The sequence below is a fragment of the Sus scrofa genome, chromosome 1, assembly GCF_054392235.1.
Source record: "Sus scrofa isolate SSC_HxYL_T2T_F1_AM1 chromosome 1, Sscrofa_HxYL_maternal_Yorkshire_Landrace_v2.0, whole genome shotgun sequence".
Lineage (NCBI taxonomy): Eukaryota > Metazoa > Chordata > Mammalia > Artiodactyla > Suidae > Sus > Sus scrofa.
In genome coordinates, this window is record NC_139383.1 from 260703173 (window position 1) to 260722503 (window position 19331).

General features: G+C 41.4%; 1 protein-coding gene and 1 long non-coding RNA gene across 2 annotated transcripts in view; one reads left to right on the top strand and one right to left on the bottom strand.

The window, feature by feature from the left end:
* The window catches only part of LOC146407135 (uncharacterized), a 975296-nt gene that overhangs the window by 933450 nt on the left and 22515 nt on the right, over positions 1–19331 (bottom strand). The gene's annotated exons all lie outside the window — the stretch shown is intronic.
* On the top strand, positions 5–10964 carry LOC102165800 (uncharacterized). Its single transcript, XR_002339297.2, has 4 exons — positions 5–318; positions 845–1016; positions 1464–1566; positions 6492–10964. It is a non-coding gene; the product is annotated as an uncharacterized LOC102165800 (long non-coding RNA).

The window sequence follows — 19331 nt, forward strand, 5'->3', positions numbered from 1 at the left end:
CCTCAGAGGTTCCACCCAAAGCTTGCTGGTTAATTTCTCTAAACGGTTATTGATCAACGGTTAATTAGGTGCGGTACATCAGGCCAGAGCGGGTCCCAGTACTTAGGGGACCTAGACAGTGGCTCAGAATTACAAGTAAGAGTTGTGATGGGAAAGGTGAGGTCACCAATTTCGTCTTTGGAGGGTCAAGGAAAGCCTCCCGGAAAGACCTCCACTTTACACAGCAGTAAGGAAGAAGGACAGGCGGTGGGGTGTGCCCGTTTTTGAAGATTTGGTGATGAAAAGTTCCCATCTGAAGACCTGTGGTTCCTTTCAGAAGTGAGCCAAAAAGCAAATCGGTTGAGGGATAGGGAAGGGCGGGGGCTTTGAAGACAAGCGAAGGAGATTTGGTAGCATTTTTGGTGGGATGAGAGGGGGCTAAGTCAAGCACCAATGATGTAAGCTCCACAGCGCAGGGAACTTTTATTTTCTTACTCATGTGTCCCAAATGCTTAGAACAATGACGAGGATATTTAAGACTCGTCTGTTTTCAACTAGTTGTGGACAGCACACAGCTGATGTAGTTTTTTGCAAGCAACCTTCTTGCCCTTAGCTGTGTGTCCTGGGACAAAGCCACTGAAACAAGCAGCTCATCCTTTTTCCCCAAGTAACTTTTTATAGAAATCTGTTACATCTGAGGCCAAAACCAGGGGTCTTGGTCACTAGGGTGTCAGCTAATTCTGAGAAGATAACTGGCTTGGAAGATCCCTAATCCTACCTCCCCTCCTCAATGCATTTATGCTTTGGATTTCCTTAAGATCCTCTCATCCTTTGGGGCTAAATTCTTTTTCTGGCTTTTCCTTAGGGCCTGAAGCTTGGGAACACAGGGCTTCCGCTGACCTAGGCCACTCCAGAGCTGGGAACTCCTTGGCCTCAACTGTCTCCATGGACTGTTTAATCCTGGAAAAAAATCCTAAATTCATCTCCATCATCATACTCCTAACATGAAAACTCAGAGAAGATTCCGTCCTTCTTTGGTGAGTTCCTTTCCTGTAGAACTTTCCCTCAAGGGCTGGGGCTAGGCTTTAAAGTGGGGGCAAGGTCTGGGGCTGAGGAAGCAGTTGGGGAGTCTGTTAACTGTATTTGGATTGATGGAGAAGGACATTAGAAATTGAATAAGAGAAGGGAGACTAGTGGGGGACTGCCATCAAAGAACAGAACAGCAGGGGACTCACTGTGCAAGGGGACTCCTCTGAAGAGGTCTGCATTTATGGTGCAGAGTCTCTCAAGATTTTGGAATTTTGGAATTTGGAGGCTCCTATGGACTATGCAGTTACTCTGGTTGGCCTTCACATCTCTAGAAGGGTCAGAGGGCTGTGGAGTAGTGCTCAACAGTAAGTAATGCTATGGGAGTTGCAGACGAATTGAGTTGGAAGTATGCCCTCCACACTGTTTTAGAATGATCCCTTCTTTTTCCTCCCAAGTCTGGAAATCCACAGTCTTTGCGATGTAGCTCCAGGAGCTTCTGGACAGAACCCAGAGGTTGAAAGGAAAAGCTCCTCCTGCTGGAAATCACACTAAAAGAAGGTAGGAAAGGAGTACCCATTGTGGCTCAATGGTTAATGAATCCTGCGTTGCTGTGGCTCCGTCGTAGGCTGATGGCTGCGGCTCCCATTGGACCCCCAGCCTGGGAACCTCCATATGCTGCAGGTGCGGCCCCAGAAAAGACAAAAAAAAAAAAAAAAAGTAGGAAAAAACAAGTCCTTAACAGACACCTGCCCTCCAGGAAGTTGAAATGGGCAAAGTTTTTGAGCAGTCAATGCCTGAGTTTTTTGCAGTAGGAGTCAGACAAATACAGCAGAAAGGAAGAAGGAAAGGGAGGTGGGTTCAGGTTTCTGAAGATGACCTCTTCAGAGCTTATTCTAAGCTCTCTAGGACAGTGTTCAGTAGGATTGAAATCAAACCAAATTGAGTCAATGTTAAGTAGAGTCTGGCAACGATGGAATGGAGACATTTGGTGATGGTGGGGGAACAAGCAAATGAATATGCAGGATTCATGGCGTGAATGGGATATTATGAGATATAAGAGGTTGAGGTCCTGACAAAAAGAGTAGTATCATGCAAGAGGTGGAATCTGGTTAGGGAAGAGGGTCTAGTATCTGAGTGTGTTCTAGGGAAGAGGAGGAAGGGCAAATGATAGGGTTAGAAGATGGTCCCTTAAACTTTTAGCTCCGGAGGCAGACAGGGATCTGGCACCCAGTCTTAAGATTGAGTAAGGGATCCTGGGGGGCAGAGTGAAGGCAGAGAGGACTTTGGTGGAAAATATGAGAAAGCTGGTAGTGGGATAAATGAAATATTAGGAGCGACTAAGGCAAGGAAGACTCCCAGGCAGAGAGGATAAAGCCATCATGGGAGTGGAAGAAAAAATGAGTGAGAATGTGGGAGCCAATGGCAGAGCCTCTGGTAGCAGAGGGGAGGCCAGTATGGAGGTGAAAGGAGTGATGAGGGAACAGGACCAATTGTGAAGAGCAGGGCACAATGAGAAGAAAATAGATTATGCAGGGGCAGGGTCGGATACAAGATTGGGAGTAGCAGGGGAAGAGGAGACTCTGTAGGGTCCTGGGAAGACAGGCTAATAAATAGACCGGAAGTGTAAGAGATCAAACAGGAGGGCTAGTAACTGGTCTTCTGGAAGGTCTGGTAAAATGGTGGAGACCAGAGTTAAAGAAGGCTCTAACAGAGGCGCTATGGGAACAGAAGGGGACACAGAGGGAACAGCATCTTTCACAGGGTTCCCCAAAGTGGGTCAACCCCCCCAGTGATGCTTATCCAACCCTTCCTGCATATATCTTGACCCAGCAGTTACCAAAACTGCAAGAGGCTATGGCCAGGAAGAGTAGAAACAAGAGGGTCTGGCAAAAGTAAGGGCACCTGAAGCATGCTGCCCCTTCCTATCTCCCCACCTCCAAAACTTCATAATACTCCCTTATACCTCACCCCAAGGCTTGCTTTCTCTTTCTAATCCCTGTGGGTTCCTCCTTCAGGAGCAACCCAGCTGCACTGGGGCCCCAGAATTACATAGCCCATGCCAGGAAATGGGAAACAGGAAAGAAGGAAAGAGACAGATCACTTCCAGAAAAGGTCCCATGCCACCACAGCTTCTCTCTGACAAGTTCCACAAGCCAGTAAAACAAGAGACTGGGTCATGTTGAAAAAGTGAATATTAGTTTGGCCTGAGAAAATGAAAATCTGCCATGCCTTTCATTAAGCTGAAAAAAACAGACACGGATCACAGATAGAGCCAGCTCCAAAGTTAGCAGAAAATTATATTCCACCCAAGGAAATGCTACAGCTGTAAAGTGTCTGACTGATGCTAGGTAGCATAACTATTACTTTGTTACCTAGAAATCTTGTTTTCTAAAATCATATTCTATCAGAAACTTGCTTTGGAAATCATTTCAGGAAGAAGAAAACATCCCACTCTTGCCTGCAGGATCTAATTCACATTGTCACAGAGCAGCTGCCTTGATTTTTCAACCCAAGTGCAGACTCATATAAGGGGGTCTGGAATATAACATTCCACATCTATCTTAATTTGTAGTTTCCAAGGAAAGGAGACCTTGGATCCACTTTGCCATCCAGATGTGACCTTGCGCCTTTACAAACAGCCCTGCTTTGCTTTAACTTATCAAAATACTATTTCATACAGCTTTTACCTTCCCGCAAAATCATATTATAACTTGTCCATTTCTTGGTGACACAACTCATGGTTCTTCCAATGTGTGACCTCCCTCGTTGCAATGAGCCGATAAACCTGACTTTGTCAGACTGCAGCTTTGCTCTGGGTGTCCTGATTAGGACATTTGGTGGTTCTCTTGATATATGGTCAAGTCCCTCCCTTTGAAGGATTGGCCTCCATGTCAGTAATAATATGCATATCTGAGAATCCCCCGGAGTCTTATAACATTCAAGGTCAGTCTGTCTTTGTGCGATTTTACAGTGAATTTAGAATCCAGTTGTCTCTTGGGTCCTTCAGTATCAGTTTGTCTCCTGGAATTTTTGGTTTCCCATTAGACTAGTGTCCTATGGTGAAATTTGGCTTTTAGCACTATGTCCTGCCTTCTGTTTATCTATTGTCCTCTCTCTGTCTGAGAACCCTCCCCAGTCTTCTCTGGGTATAAGACTTGCCTTTGGGAAAGATCTCACCACACTTTCGGAAAGCCAGATGGCTGCTGATTTCTCAAGTCAGCAAGTAGAGGCAGCTTAACCTTAGGGTTGAGGACTCCACATAAGCCATGTTTTTACCTTTGATCAACAGTCAAGCAATCTCTCATGGGCTTGTCTGCTAACAAGCTTATGCTACCTCCTGGCATAACTTCACTGAGGATAAATTAGAATTATAGTGGCCACTTGGGGAACTTTGACATGAACAAGAATGTTCATTTGAGAAATGCCTGGGGCATAAAGGGAAAAGAAACTCTCAAGAGGAGATCGTATAACTGATCTGTCTAAAAGAGAGAGATCACTGTGATTAATGTAGGAGATTTCTCCTCCATATCTTTTCTTTAGGGATTAATAAACACTGGCTTTTAATTATATGGGTTGATAAATTTGCCCAGGACTTATTATTTAGAGCAGCTGTAGTGACTTTCTCTTTTGTTTCTGTGTATACATGAAAAAGGTTTTCCTGCCTCTACACTTTCTCCCTTCTTCTTACAGAAAGAAGGTAACCTTTTACAGTGACAATTTCATATTTGTCTAAAGCTACCTCTCTCCACTTTTTTGTTACGTGTTCTATCTTCTTTTTTCCTCACTTGGGAGATTTTTTTTAAAGATGAATTGCTCGGGGGAAAAAAAAGTCACTATTTTGCATACTAAAGGGTCAAAAATGTCTAAGAGATAAGAAAAATGCCAGTAAATTGTTTTCTTTTGCATTATAAAATGTAGACGAAAGTATTTAAATAGCCTTCATAGGAGGGATGGATTGGGAGCTTGGGGTTTGCATATGCACACTAGTGTATATAGAATGGATGGTCAGTGGGGATCGGCTGTATAGCACAGAGAAATCTACTCAATATCCTGTGATATAAGGAATATATAGGAATGGATATGTGCATATGTATAACTGAGTCACTTTGCCATATAGCAGAAATTAACACAACATTGTAAATCAGCTATACTTTAACAGAATTTTTTTTAAAAAAATAGCCTTCATTAGTATAGCCATGAGAGAAGATCTTATATTAGCTTCCTTATAAGAGCTTTTAAATATTATTTTGATTATTTAAATTTTGTTTCATGAATACAAAGTTTATAAAGTATATTTTTTAAAGTATCGTATAATATTTCTGATCAACAAATTTTGACAAATTGGAATGAGTTAATCATAGAGATTAAAACAACCTATGTCTATATTGCCCTAATTTTATTATATAAAATTAATGCTAAGACAGTTTTCTAGTGTATATAAGACTAGGGTTAAAACTACAAGATTTAAACTTTCTAGATTTTGTATATTAGTCTTATGGAACAAGACAAAGATCATTGAAACAAATATATCTTAGAATTACAAAATATAAAATTGGTTTTAAGTGAAATCATAGGATAGATGTATTTTAAAGGGGGTTGATTTTATAAAATTCTTAAAATACTACAAATCATGAGGACTTAATGTTTCAACTAAAATTATAATTTCCAAATACTTAGTTAAATATTAAGACTTTAGAAAATGTTGTTACTTGGTATATGATATTTGAACACCTAAGCTAAAAAACTATATATACATATACTTCTAATTTATCCTTCTTCATATACATTATATAAGGGCTATAGATTAATAGAATGTGTAAGCGCCTTTGGCTTATGTGTTTATTCTGTCTCCTGAAAATGTAAAATCTAAAAATGTGTACTCATAAAAATTTAGTTAGACAGTTCTTGGTTTCTTGCCTTTTAGTTTTCCCTGTGTCTGGAGAAAATAAAAGTTGCTTACTTTGGCTAAATATGGTAATTTAATAAAAATTATAAAGACTATACTTAGTATAATAATTACAGAAAATGATAATATGAGGTAAGATGATGAATATGGTTTAAGGAATTATAATTTATTAAAAGATAATTCAGAGTAATATATATTCTTGTTTTAATATGCTAAGATAAAGTATATTTTAAAGCTAGAATTTTGTTGTATATACATTATTCGCATATGTCTACATACACACAAAAAGGCATACTAATATATTTTAATTCTAAAAATGGTAAAAAGGAAAACTCAAAGGTATATTCCATGTTAATGGATTTATTCACAGGAAAGAGCTTATAAATCTTTTACTGCAAATTGTAATATACATACACAAAAAGAGTAATATTAGGGTTTTCTTTTTATAAAATGACCAAGTTATTTTGTGCCTAGAGAAGAGTTTTCTTTTAAATTACCAAAATATCCTGTTAAATCTCTGTCCTTCTGTCATCCTCTTGCATAATAACATAAAGTTCTTTATTTTTAAAATTACTAGGTCAGACTTCAGAGGAAGGCTATGGTCAGACTTCAGTGAGAAGGACCTTACCAGGTACTGTTAACAACTAACACAACAGTAAATCCAGGCCTCCCAAGTCAACAGACATACACGACATAAAATCCCTGGAAGGCTGTCCTGAGACCTCAAACAGAGCAAGCAAAGGAATTATGCCAAAGCAGATGACTGAAGAAAGTGTCACCTTCCTCCAAGACCTACCAGACAAGACAGAGCTGCAAATTTCTATGCTTTAGTCTGCATGTGCTTTTGCCCTGTCTCTTTGTTCTTTCCTCTCAGTCAAGTTCAGATTTAAATTGTTGATACGTCTTATCTATGAACTATGATAACTTCCTTAATACTATATATATATATACACGTATATACTATATATATGTATATACTATACATCACAGCCACAGCAACAGCAGATCCAAGCTGCATCTGCAACCTACACCACAGCTCACGGCAACCCCGGATTCTTAACCCTTTAAGCGAGGCCAGGAATCAAACCCGTGACCTCCTGGTTCCTAGTCGGATTCATTAACCACTTAGCCACGACGGGAACTCCCTACTTTTTTTTTTAATCACAGTCACTCCTCAGTGTAAGTCCAAAGCCAGGCTGCAGTTCACTCGTAATTTGGCTACGGCATATGATTACACTGTCTGTTGGGTTTGTACTTACTTTCCTTTGGGTGCCACCCAGCCTCCTTTGCTATTAATTTCATGGAATTACCTGATTTCCTAGATGGTATGACTCAACTGAGAAGCAATCTGGGGATGAAAAAAATAGTGTAATAGGCCAAACGGCCAGAATTCTAAAACACCCTATCATGCCATACATAGAAAGGAAGGTTTCAGCCCTAAACAAAACAATGCTCAGAAATCTTTTGTGAAAATTTAGCTACTCCAGACAGGTTTTCCCAAAAATCTGGTGATGGGGGTGAAAGGAGTGACAAGGTGGTGTTTTGAGAAGACAGAACACAATGAGAGGAAAGGAGACAGTAAGAGTTCACTGAGGGACTATGGGCCCCATAGGTTCTCAGGTGAAGAGACAACAGAGGTAAATATGTCTCCGGAAGGTCCCCAGAGAAGCTGAAAGCCAGTGCTATAGAATCTGCAAATGGTCTGGAATGTGGGCCTCTGTGGAATCCAGTGAGAAGGTAGAAACTAGGTACAACAGCTGAGAGAAGGTCTAGTTATGGGCCTTCTGAGAGTCAATGAGAAGTTGAAGATAGAGACTGAGCTGACCCCCCACCCCCGCCACCGCCCCAAGGAATGGTCAGGGCCATGGGACTCTGAGGCGGCAGCAGCTTCCCTAGGCTTCCCAGATAGCAGAATGTCAGCTTCCATGGCCACTACTCGCACTGCTCAGAGCGGGAATCTTGATGACATGGTTGCCACAAACTGCTTTGTAACAGGAAGCCTGTCCAGGTGGCTGCAGAAAGCAAGAGGAATAAGCTAAACTCAAGAGGGCTGGGATGGGGGCCACACACTGCATTCCCCCACATCCCAGGCTTCACAGTGTTTCTCTTATTCCTCACACACAGACTTTCTTTCACATCCCCTTCCCCATGGGTTTCCCCTGCAGTGTCAACCCCAGGCTGCACTGGGCCCTGGAACTGCACAAGTCATGCTAAAAAGAGGGATACGAGAGAGGGCAGAGAGATTAATGTCCTGTTCACCAGGAAATTTTGTTCTGTACAGGTTAGACTCTGTTCAGCCTCTCCAGTCAGAGAATCCAAAAGCCTGGGTTACTTGTGAAGAGAGGAGCAAAGTGTTATTTTAGGAGGCTGAGTGGAATGATCCTTTGGGGGAGACTTCTGGAAGCCTAAGACTCCGAAGGTACCAAACTTGGTATACAAACTTGTCCATGACAAAAATAGTCAGGCCTTTCACAGACGTTACCTCATGTGATCCTCACAACAACCCTGTGAGGTATGGAGGCCAGCTGTTACCTCTGAGGGGAAGCCTGAACCTTGGGGCTGTGAATTAGCTCATCCAAAATCAGGATCCAGGAGTTCTACCTTCAAAACCAACAGTGGTTCCAGTGTATCTCACACAGCCATCCATGGGCAAGACCCATGGCCCAGGTCCCTCATGCTTTCATTTGAATGGATGGGCAGAACAGGGAATCTGAATCCGTCTTGTGAGCCTCCTCCCTGAGAGCTCTGTCTTCTAATCAAGACTTGCTCTAAGAACTGAGAGATTGTGAACCTTGGCCCCTCATGGAAAGATGAGATTAAGGTTAAACCTTGGGAAGCCCAGGGTTGACAAGACAAAACCTTACCTTTTAATGCTATACCTTTGTTCCTCTTTTTGGTTCTTCCCTGATCTTGAGAGACTAGAGTGAGTAGCTGGGACTGAATTTTCACTCTCCTCTCTAGGCAAGCTGCAGGCATTCATTGATTTATGGATAATCTGATTTTCCATATTAAATTAATAGAGCCCTGTGATCTCTCCCTGTTGTCCACTTTAAATTGGAAAAAATATTTTCTAGCTTTCCTTCTTCGAAAATTTCAAGAAGGGTTTTCTGTACGTCATGCCCAATTGATTTTTTTTCAGTCTTTATCCTCTACAGACGACAACCACTAAATGCCAGAACTGCAGGTGCCTGTGTTCACATAGGGAGGGCTTGCCTCCTCTTGTAGAGCTGAGGCTCAGCATCTGTCTGATTCAAGGCTTTAAAAGGCTCAGAGCATTGTTCTCCATATCAGTCCTAACCCAAAGGGAAGCCTTGGCCCAGAGATACCTGAAGTGAATAAGAGTTGAGGGACTCTGTCCTCCTATAGGAATCCCGAACTCTCTTAATAATCCAACCCATGGCCAGTGACTCCCTGTGATCAGGGTTTTACCAGGGAGCCCTCTTATAGACCAGAGGGTCTGTAAGCTTTGCATATAAACCCTAGTTCCCATTCCTGCTCTGCCCTGTTCCCAGCTTTCTACTCTTCCTGAGAGTTTCTTAAATGGCTCTCTGTGCCAACATAATTGATTTAGAAAAGCAAGAAGAGAAGGAAAAGGTTAACCTCTGCTGGTGGCTGGCTCTAGGGTTCCTTTGTGAAATTGGTGTGTTTATTTTTTCCTAAATTTTAATAAATTTTGACTCCTCTGTAAATAGTAAAGTTATGGGAAAATGAACCCCATACTATACAGCAAGTATGAAATGGAACTAGCGCCCCAAGTCTCAGTGAGATGCGTATGAAAGCAGAGTTCATCTGAAGTGCACCTCAGCCTCAGATAACTGAGCACTGAGTATATGACCCTACCATGGAGCTATGGAACAGTGACAGTGCTCTTGAGGGTGGGAGAGGCTTTTTTTGTTTGTTTGTTTGTTTGTTTGTTTGTTTTTTTAGAGCCGAACCTGTGGCACATGGAGGTTCCCAGGTTAGGGGTCGAATCGGAGCTGTAGCCACTGCCCTATGCCACAGCGACAGCAACTCAGGATCCAAGCCACATCTGCGACCTACACCACAGCTCATGGTGAGGCTGGACCCTTAATCCACTGAACAAGGCCAGAGATTGAACCTACATCCTCATGGATCCTAGTCGGGTTCATTAACCGCTGAGCCACTAAGGGAACTCCAAGAGAAACCTCTTAAAGAGGATGGAGAACCCACAATTCCTCTTCACATCATCCAGCCTTCCCTGGGTCTTCTAGATCCTTCCATCCTTCTCTAGCCCTTAGTATTTTTCCAATTCCACCCTTTTATCATATCATAGGTACAGGGTAGTGTTACTTTATATTTCTCCCTCCTACAACACAGAGAGTAGCTGGGCTGTCCATTATCCCCTTGGTCACCTCGGCTTTGATCCTATCAATTACACAGCCTTTGAAAATCTGAAGCTCTCCCAGAAATTTTTGCTGATTCCCAAGGATTTGCTTTCTCAGGATTTTCTGTGTTCTCAGTTTCAGCTTCCCACTTCACACCAACCCAGACGCAACCCCATAGTCATATTCACCCAAGAGAGTCCACTTTCACATAAAAGCACTAGTGAGTGATGTGGTCTTTACAAAAGATATTGTGAGGGTGATGAAAAGGGCTAGGGGCAGACCTCACCCCTGGCAAACAACTTTGAAATACCTAATCCCTAGCTGCTGAATTAAACACTGAATTATTTCCTTCTCTGAAACACTTCTGGCCCAGGGCAGTTAATCCTTTCCCACCAACATGATGAGGCTTTGCCAGAACTGGCAACTGGCAGCAAAACTATCAAGAATAAGAGTTAGATTCTCAGCTAACATTGCCACTGAGATACTGCTTTTAGGTCCTTTAAGTTAAAAAAAAAATTAACCATGGGTTCACATTCATATGTACAATTCAAGTTTAACATAGGGTTTTACTTTGTATCTCATTTCTCAATGAAAATTTTGGATCCTAATAACATTAATGTCCTCATTTGGTCTATCCTAATAGATACATAATGTGCTTTTTAAATTATTATGTAAATATTCTCCTAATAATAAAATTACTGAGTGAAGTTTTGAGTTATTTGCAATTCTTTTTTTCTAGAATACACCACATCAACCAGAATAATATGTTCCAAAGTCACTTGAAATAATTTTTATCTCTAGGTGGTTATATAACCAATTTGATAAACAGTTAAAGTTATGAGTTTCAATTCATTCTTAATTTTAGGGTTAGCTTCATTTTCAAAAAATGTAAACCATGATTAGGATTAGATGAGGGTAGAACCCTGGTGAAGAGCATTAGGGCCCTCATAAGAGTCACTAAAAAACTTGTTTCATTGGAGTTCCTGTTGTGGCACAGTGGTTAAGGAATCCAACTAGGAACCATGAGGCTGCGGGTTCGATCCCTGGCCTCACTCACTGGGTTAAGGATCTGACGTTGCCGTGAGCTGTGGTGTGGGTCGTGGCTACAGCTTTCATTAGACCCCTAGCCTGGGAACCTCCATATGCTGCAGAAGCGGCTCAAAAAAAGGCAAAAAAAGACAAAAAACAAAAAAAAACTTGTTTCATGGCTCTCATTTCTACTATGTGAAGACACACCTAGAAGATGGCCATCTATGAACCATCTATGAGCCAGGAAACAGGTTCTCATGACACCAAATCTGCTGACACCCGGAACCCGGACTTCACAGCCTCCAGAACTGTGAGAAATAAATGTTGTTTAAGCCACCCAGCTGATGGTGTTTTTGTTATAGCAGCCCAAACAGACTAAGCCAGTCTATTTGAAATAATACAGAAGCAGGGAGTTCCCACTGTGGCACATTAGGTTAAGGATCCAGTGTTGCCTCAGCTGTGATTCAGGATGTGAGTGGTTTTACTCCATGCAGTTACTCAGGAATCCAGGTGTCTTTCATCCTATTGCTCTGCCATCACCAAGGGCATTATTCCTGCCTTCATGGTTACCGCTAGGCCATAGTTCAGTCATGTGCCACCTCAAGGTTAAGAGGAAAGGGAGCACAGTTTCAGGACATCTTTTAAATTGAAGATAACCCAGAAGTTGCACATAGTACATAGCATTTCCAGGTTCAATCCCTGGTCTGGGAACTGAGATCCCACATCAAGCTACCGCTGCACCTTGATGACAAAAAAAAAAAAAAAAAAAAAAAAAAATCTAATCTACTTGGGAATGTACACACACAACCAGAGATTAAAGTGGATAAAAATTCATTCAGAGGTGGAAAGATGGTAGCTAGTTCATGCAAACTCCAAATTCTTAGAAGATCATTAGAAAAACACTACCAGATAGCCAACGTTGACTGGTCCCTTGTTCCAAATCCATCTGGAAGGTAGAAGACCTTCAATTACTTGGTCTCAGGAGTTCCATTTGTGGCTCGGTGGTTAATGAACCCGACTAGGATCCATGAGGATGTGGGTTCGATCCCTGGCCTTACTCAGTGGGTTAAGGCTCTGGCATTGCAGTGAGCTATGGTATAGGTCACGGACGCAGCTCAGATCCTGCTTTTGCTGTGGCTGTGACGTAGGCTGGCAGCTACAACTCCCATTCGACCCCTAGCCTGGGAACTTCCATATGTCATGGGTGCAGCCCTAAAAGGAAAAAAAAAAAAATTGCTTTGTCTCTACTTATACACACACAGCTACTCAATAAAGTAATTATCTTAATCCAGAATCATACCAGTGACCAAGATATTGCCAGCTGCATATATGGACTTTTTAAAATAGAATTGTCTCAGTTCTCTGATGCACAGGTTTTTTTCTTTTTTCTTTTCGTTTTTTTTTCTTTTTTCCTTTTTGGTATATGGAGTTCCCAGGCCAGGAATCAGATCCAAGTCACAGTGATGAACTAAACTGCAGCTGTGGCGACACTGGATCCTTAACCCACTCTGCTGGGCCAGGGATCAAACCTGCATCCCAGTGCTCCCAAGACACCGTGGATCCCATTGTGACACAGTGGGAACTCCTTTGATGTATTTTGAACTGACCCCTCTTAAACTTTCATTTTACAAATGTTCCAGGAATTTTAATTAATTTAATTTATAACAGAAGCCCATAAAAAGATGAGCACTTCCTTCTCCTCTACATTGACATTCATTTTGTGGAAATATGATGACAGAATCACTTCTTCCACACCGAATGCATTTTCTTTTTGTCTTTTTAGGGTCACACTGTGGCATAGGGAGGTTCCCAGGCTAGGGGCCACGGCCACGTGGGATCCAAGCCACGTGCAAGACCCACACCACAGCTCACGGCAACACCAGATCCACAACCCACTGAGAGAGGCCAGGGATCAAACCCACGTCCTCATGGGTGCCAGTCAGATCCGTTTCCAAGCCACTACGGGAACTCCTGAATGCCTTTTTAACTATCTTTGTAATCAAACAAGGGCATTAAGAGGAATTTAACATTCTCCAGTAGGATACCACAGGTCCTAGCTTTTCTTACCCCAGGTGGCTTCTCCTCTGGCTTAATCCTTGGTGGAAATCAGGTACTTTCCTATTCTCCACTGTTTTTATGCTTTGCTCTCTTACATCTATCTTCATCTATATTGGTAAATAAAGTGAAGAATTCAGACTATTACCCAGATAATTTGATCAAAATTGCCCTTGTAGGAATTTTACTTGTGTTTTAGAAGCGAAAGTAGGGGGCTTACCTTTAAACCTAAATGACTTGACAACCACTGTTGGGCAAGCCCATGGCCAGTGGAATTTTGCTAGAACATAATTTACTTATATTTCTAACACTAGGAGTGTTATTATTTATCACTATAAGCCTCTTGCTTATAGAGGCTCCTGCTTCTCTGTAAAATCAGAATCACAATTCCTACATTGCCAGGTTGTTGATGAAATTAAATGAGATAATAAACAAAGATTTCTGCATGCAGTATTCTGTACATATTTAAAAACACATCTGCACATATACACAACACACATTGTACATGGATCAGAACATTCATGATATTGCACTTTACATTTTATAAAACACTCACCTATATTTTCTCTTTGATCTTCAGAAAAGCGCTGGGAAGTTTAAGGACAGGTAGTCACCATGTTACAAATGAAGTGCCTGAGGTTAAATGCAGTTAAATGGTGTTCCCAAGACCATAGAGCTGGTCTGAGTTAATCTTTTCAAACCCTTAGCTCTCCTCCACCTCTGCACTGATGCCACATGCTCCACACAGGTGTCCAAAATATTGGTTCTTAAACTTGACTGCACCTTGGAACTACCTGGAAAACTTAAACACAAATACCTGGTCCCACCCTCGGAGATTTTGATTTAACCACTCTGAAGTGTGACCTGGGAACTAGGATTTTTTTTCTCAGTCCCTCTCTTCATTTTCAATTAAACTTTTATTGTGAGATAACAGTAGATTGATGAGAAGTTGTAAGAAACAATACAGAGAGATCTCATTTTTTCCTTCAGTAGTAACACCTTGCAAAATTGTATTATAATGTCACAATCATAATACTGACACTTATCCTGTCAAGATGCAGAATAGTTTCACCATCACAAGAATCTCTTGAATTTTCCTTTTATAGCCACACCCAGCTCCCCCTACCTACCCTACCCTACCCATCTCTAACTCCTGGTAAACAGCAATTGTTCTCCACACATGTCTGGTCTATAATCCTCCACTCTACCAGCTGAGCTACGGAAGGGTCCATTCTGTTCTCTCTCTCTCTCTCTCTCTCTACATATATATATATATATATATATATATACACACACACACACACATAATTAGGGCTGCACCTGCAGCATATGGAAGTTCCCAAGCTAGGGGTCGAATTGGATCTGTACCTGCCAGCCAACACCTCAGCCACAGCAATGGTGGATCCGAGTTGCAACTGTGAACTATGCCACAGTGTGAGGCAACGTGGGATCCCTAACCCACTGAATGAGGCCAGGGATGGAACCTGTATCCTCATGGATACTATGTAGTGTTCTTAACCTGCTGAGTCACAATGGGAACACCTCCATTTGTATAATTTTTTGTCATTTCAAGAATGTTATATAAATGAAATCATGCAGTATGTGACCTTTGGGGATTGGATTTTTTTTTCACTCATCATAATTCCCTGGAAATCCAAGTTGCTGCATGTTTCAATAGTTCATTCCTTTTTATTGCTGAGTAACATTCCCTGGCATGGATGTACTGTCTGGCTTAAGGACATCTGAGTTGTCTCCATTTTCTGGTTATTATAAATAAAACTGTTATGAACATTTGTGTACAGGTTTTTATGCAAAGATAAGATTTAGTTTATCTTGGATAAAGGCCTGAGTGCACTTGCTGAGCAGTCCATGTTTAGTTTTAGAAAAAACTTCCAAACTATTTTCTAAAATGACTCTATCATTTTACATTCCTAAAGCAATATATGTTTGAGAAATCTGCTTTCTCACCCTCACCCTTTTTTTCTTAAAAGCCATGCTGATGTGTGATAGTTCTCATTGTGGTTTTAATCTGCATTTATTTCTCTAATAGCCAATGATGTTGAGTATTTTTTCATGTGCTTATCTGCCAGTTGTATACCTTTTTAGTGAAATGTCTATTCATGCTTTATGTCCTTTTTTTAAATTGGATTGTTTTATCTTTTCTGCACCATGTGGAAGTTGTGGGGCCAGGGATCAAATCCATGCCACGGCTGTGACCTAAGCCACAGTAGTGACTCAAGCCACAGCAGTGACATGCCATATCCTTAACCCACTATGCCACCAAGGGAACTCCTAAATTTGATCGTTCTTAACTGTTCATTTTTGAGAATTCTTTACACGTTCTAGATACTATTCCTCTGCTGGATATATGCTTTACAGATATTTTCTCCCAGGCTATAGATTGCCTTCTGTTTGTTTATTTAATAGATTTTATTTTTTAGACAGTTTTAATATTTAGAGAAAAGTTGAGCAGATAATATAGAAAGTTTCCATGTACCACCCCTACCCACTCATACGTATTTTTCCCTATTACTGACATCTTGCAGTAGTGTGGCATATTGGTAATAATTAATCGACCAGTATTAACATATTATTATTAACGTCCATAATTTTTATTGCTGAATAATGGTTCATTGTGGAGAAGTACCATTAACCTATTGAAGAACATCTCAGTCACTTCCAGGCTTTGGTCATTGTGAGTAGAGCTGCTGTAAACATTCAAATTTAGGTTTTTATGTGGACATAAGTTTTCAGTTCAATAAATAGTACACCTAGGAGTGTGATTGTTAAATTATATGGTAAGAATACATATAGCTTGGTTAAAAAAAAAAAAAAAGCCTTTTAAGTGAATGTACCGTTTTACATTTTTTACATAGCATAAACATTTTTTTTTAATTTTATGGCCACAGCATATGGAAGTTCGTGGGCCACGGATTGAATCTGAGCCTCAGCTGAGAACTACATCAAGGCTGCAGCAACGCCAGATTTTTTAAGCCCGTGTGCCAGGCCAGGGATCAAACCCATACCTCAGCAGCAACCAGAGCGACTGCAGTCTGGTTCTTAACCCACTACAACATGGCAGGAACTCCAGGATGGACATCTTTCCATATGCGTATTTTCCATCTGTATATCTTCTTTGTTGAAGTATCTATTTAGATCTTTTGCCTTTTTTTTTTTTTTTTTTTTTGCTTTTCGTAGGGCCGCGCTCACGGCATTTGGAAGTTCCCAGGCCAGGGTTCAAATCGGAGCTTCAGCTGCCAACCTGCACCACAGCCACAGCAACGTGGGATCCCCGACCCACTGAACAAAGCTAGAGATCAAACACACATCCTTATGGATACTATTTGGATTGATTTCTGCTGTGCCACAAGGGGAACACCTGCCTATTTTTTAATTGGGTTGTTTCCTTATTGTTTTGTTTGTTTGTGTCTTTTGTCTTTTTAGGGCCACACCCAAATCATATGGAGGTTCCCAGGCTAGTGTTCAAATTGGAGTTGTAGCTACCAGCCTATGCCACAGCCACAGAAACACCAGATCCGAGGTGTGTCTGTGACCTACACCACTGCTCACGGCAACACCAGATTCTTAACCCACTGAGTGAGGCCAGGGATGGAGCCCTTGTCCTCATGGATCCCAGTCAGGTTCATTAACCACTGAGCCATGACGGGAACTCTGGGTTGTTTCTTTATTTTTGAGCTGTAAAGAATTTTTTGGAGAAGTTCCTATCGTGGCTCAGTGGTTAAGGAATCCAACTCGGAACCATGAAGTTGCGGGTTCGATCCCTGGCCTTGCTCAGTGGGTTAAGGATCTGGCTTTGCCATGAGCTGTGATGTAGGTTGCAGACTCGGCTCGCAGCTCGGATCCTGAGTTGCTGTGGCTCTGGTGTAGGCTGGCAGCTGCAGGTCTGGTTGGACCCCTAGCCTGGGAACCTCCATATGCCGTGGGAGTGGCCCTAGGAAAGGCAAAAAGACACACACACACACACACACACAAAACAGTGTCTTTCACAAAGCAGAAGTTTTTTATGTTAACAGAGTCCAACTTATCAGTTCAATTCTTTCATTCATGGATTGTGCTTTTGGTGTCGTACCTGAAATTTCATCACCAAATCCGAGGATATCTAGATTTTCTATGTTATTTTCTGGAAGTTTTGCAGGTTTGTGTTTTACATTTAGATCTATGATCCATTTTGAGTTACTTTTTGTGAAAGGTGTAAACTCTGTGTCTAGGTTCATTTTTCACAAACCAATTTCCAATTGTTCTAGCTCCATTTACTTAAAAGAATATCTTTTCTCCATTGAATTGCCTTTACTCCATTGTCAGCAACCCCTTGACTGTATTTGTGTGGGTCTATCTTGTAGCTCTCTGTATAGTTCACTGATTTATTTGTCTACTCTTTCACCAGTCCCACAGTCTTGATTATTGTAGCTTTACAATAAGTCTTTAGGCCATAGAATGTCAGTCTTCCAACTTTTTTCTTCTTCCTTAGGGTGGTATTGACTATTCTGGGCCTTCTTCCTTTCCATATAAACGAGTATAGTCAGTTTGATGAGATACACCAATTAATTTCCTCCAAGTGGGGATTGAGATCAATTCCCATTGGGCCCCCTGTCACCAGAGAATGAAGAGAGAGGTAAGTGCCAAATAGCCTACCTCTCATCAACTTGTTTCACTTTGTCGCTGCTGCATGGGAATGGAGGTACCATAACTCTGGACAAACTGACACTACTCCTTCAGGGGGTTCTGAGCATGAGGCCCACATCCCTGGTGTGAGAGGATAGATGGAGTTCAAGTCCTCATTCAACCCTATTGAAAACTGTTCTGACTGTGTTTTCTTAGATTTTGTGTTTGTTTGACACCCATCCTTCACTAGGCCAATTATATTAACTGCTTTTTTATTTTTATTTTTTTATTTGTGATGCTCTGGTATTTGGGTACCTTATGAAACATAAGAAAATATAGTTAATAAAAGTAATTCCTGGAGTTCCCATCATGGCTCAGTGGAAACAAATCTGATTAGCATCATGAGGATGCAGGTTCAATCCCTGGCCTCGCTCAGTGGGTTAAGGATCCAGCATTGCCATGAGCTGTGGTGTAGTTTGCAGACAAGGCTCAGATCTTGCGTTGCTATGGCTGTGGTATAGGCCAGAAGCTACAGCTCCAATTTGACTCCTAGTCTGGGAACCTCCGTATGTCACAGGTGCAGCTCTGAAAAGACAAAAAAAAAAAAGTAATTCCTAAAGATAATAACAACTTGCCTAAAAGCTCGTCTTCTTTCACTAATTGGAGTCTTCCTATGTTTATTTGGTGTGTTATGTTGCCAAAGATAAACAAAGCTGGACACTTTAAGTAGTAAGAACTGTTTTTACTCAGTAAAAAATACTATTACAGGAGAGAAGTGTTCCACTTTGATTTAAAGAGAAGTGACTTCACTTTAAAGAGAGAATGAAGGCATGGAAGGAGTGAGCAGAGACTTAGGATAGTCAGACAAAGTCAGAAAAATGAAAAATTACAAAAAGCAGGAAGCAGAGGTTTGTCCCTGTAAAACTCATCTGGTTTTGCCAATTGGTACTTATTGAAGTTAAGCTCCTCCCCTCCAACAGAGGCTGGGAAACGAGGAGCCTGTCTTCCTTCAGGTATTAACTGGAACTTATTACCAGTAAGTTCTTTTGGCATCCTTGAGTTTTCTCAAGCAGACACACTAAGGGGGGATGGGGTCATCCCAGGGATGTGGCCTTGGACTATTAGAAACTATTTTAGTGGGTTGTTTTTTTTTTTTCCAGTCTTTATAGACCAAGGTTGAAGCCTAATCAAGAAAGGGCTCTGGGACCTCGGTCAGAGTTTGGTCAAGGAGAGAATCTCAGACAATGTCCAGTGGGTTTTAGTTATAAGAGGCAGGACCTGAGAAAACAAGGCAACTCCATCTTGGCGGAACCAGAATTCCTCAGCATTAGAAGATTTGAAATCTCTCCAGATGATTCTAATAT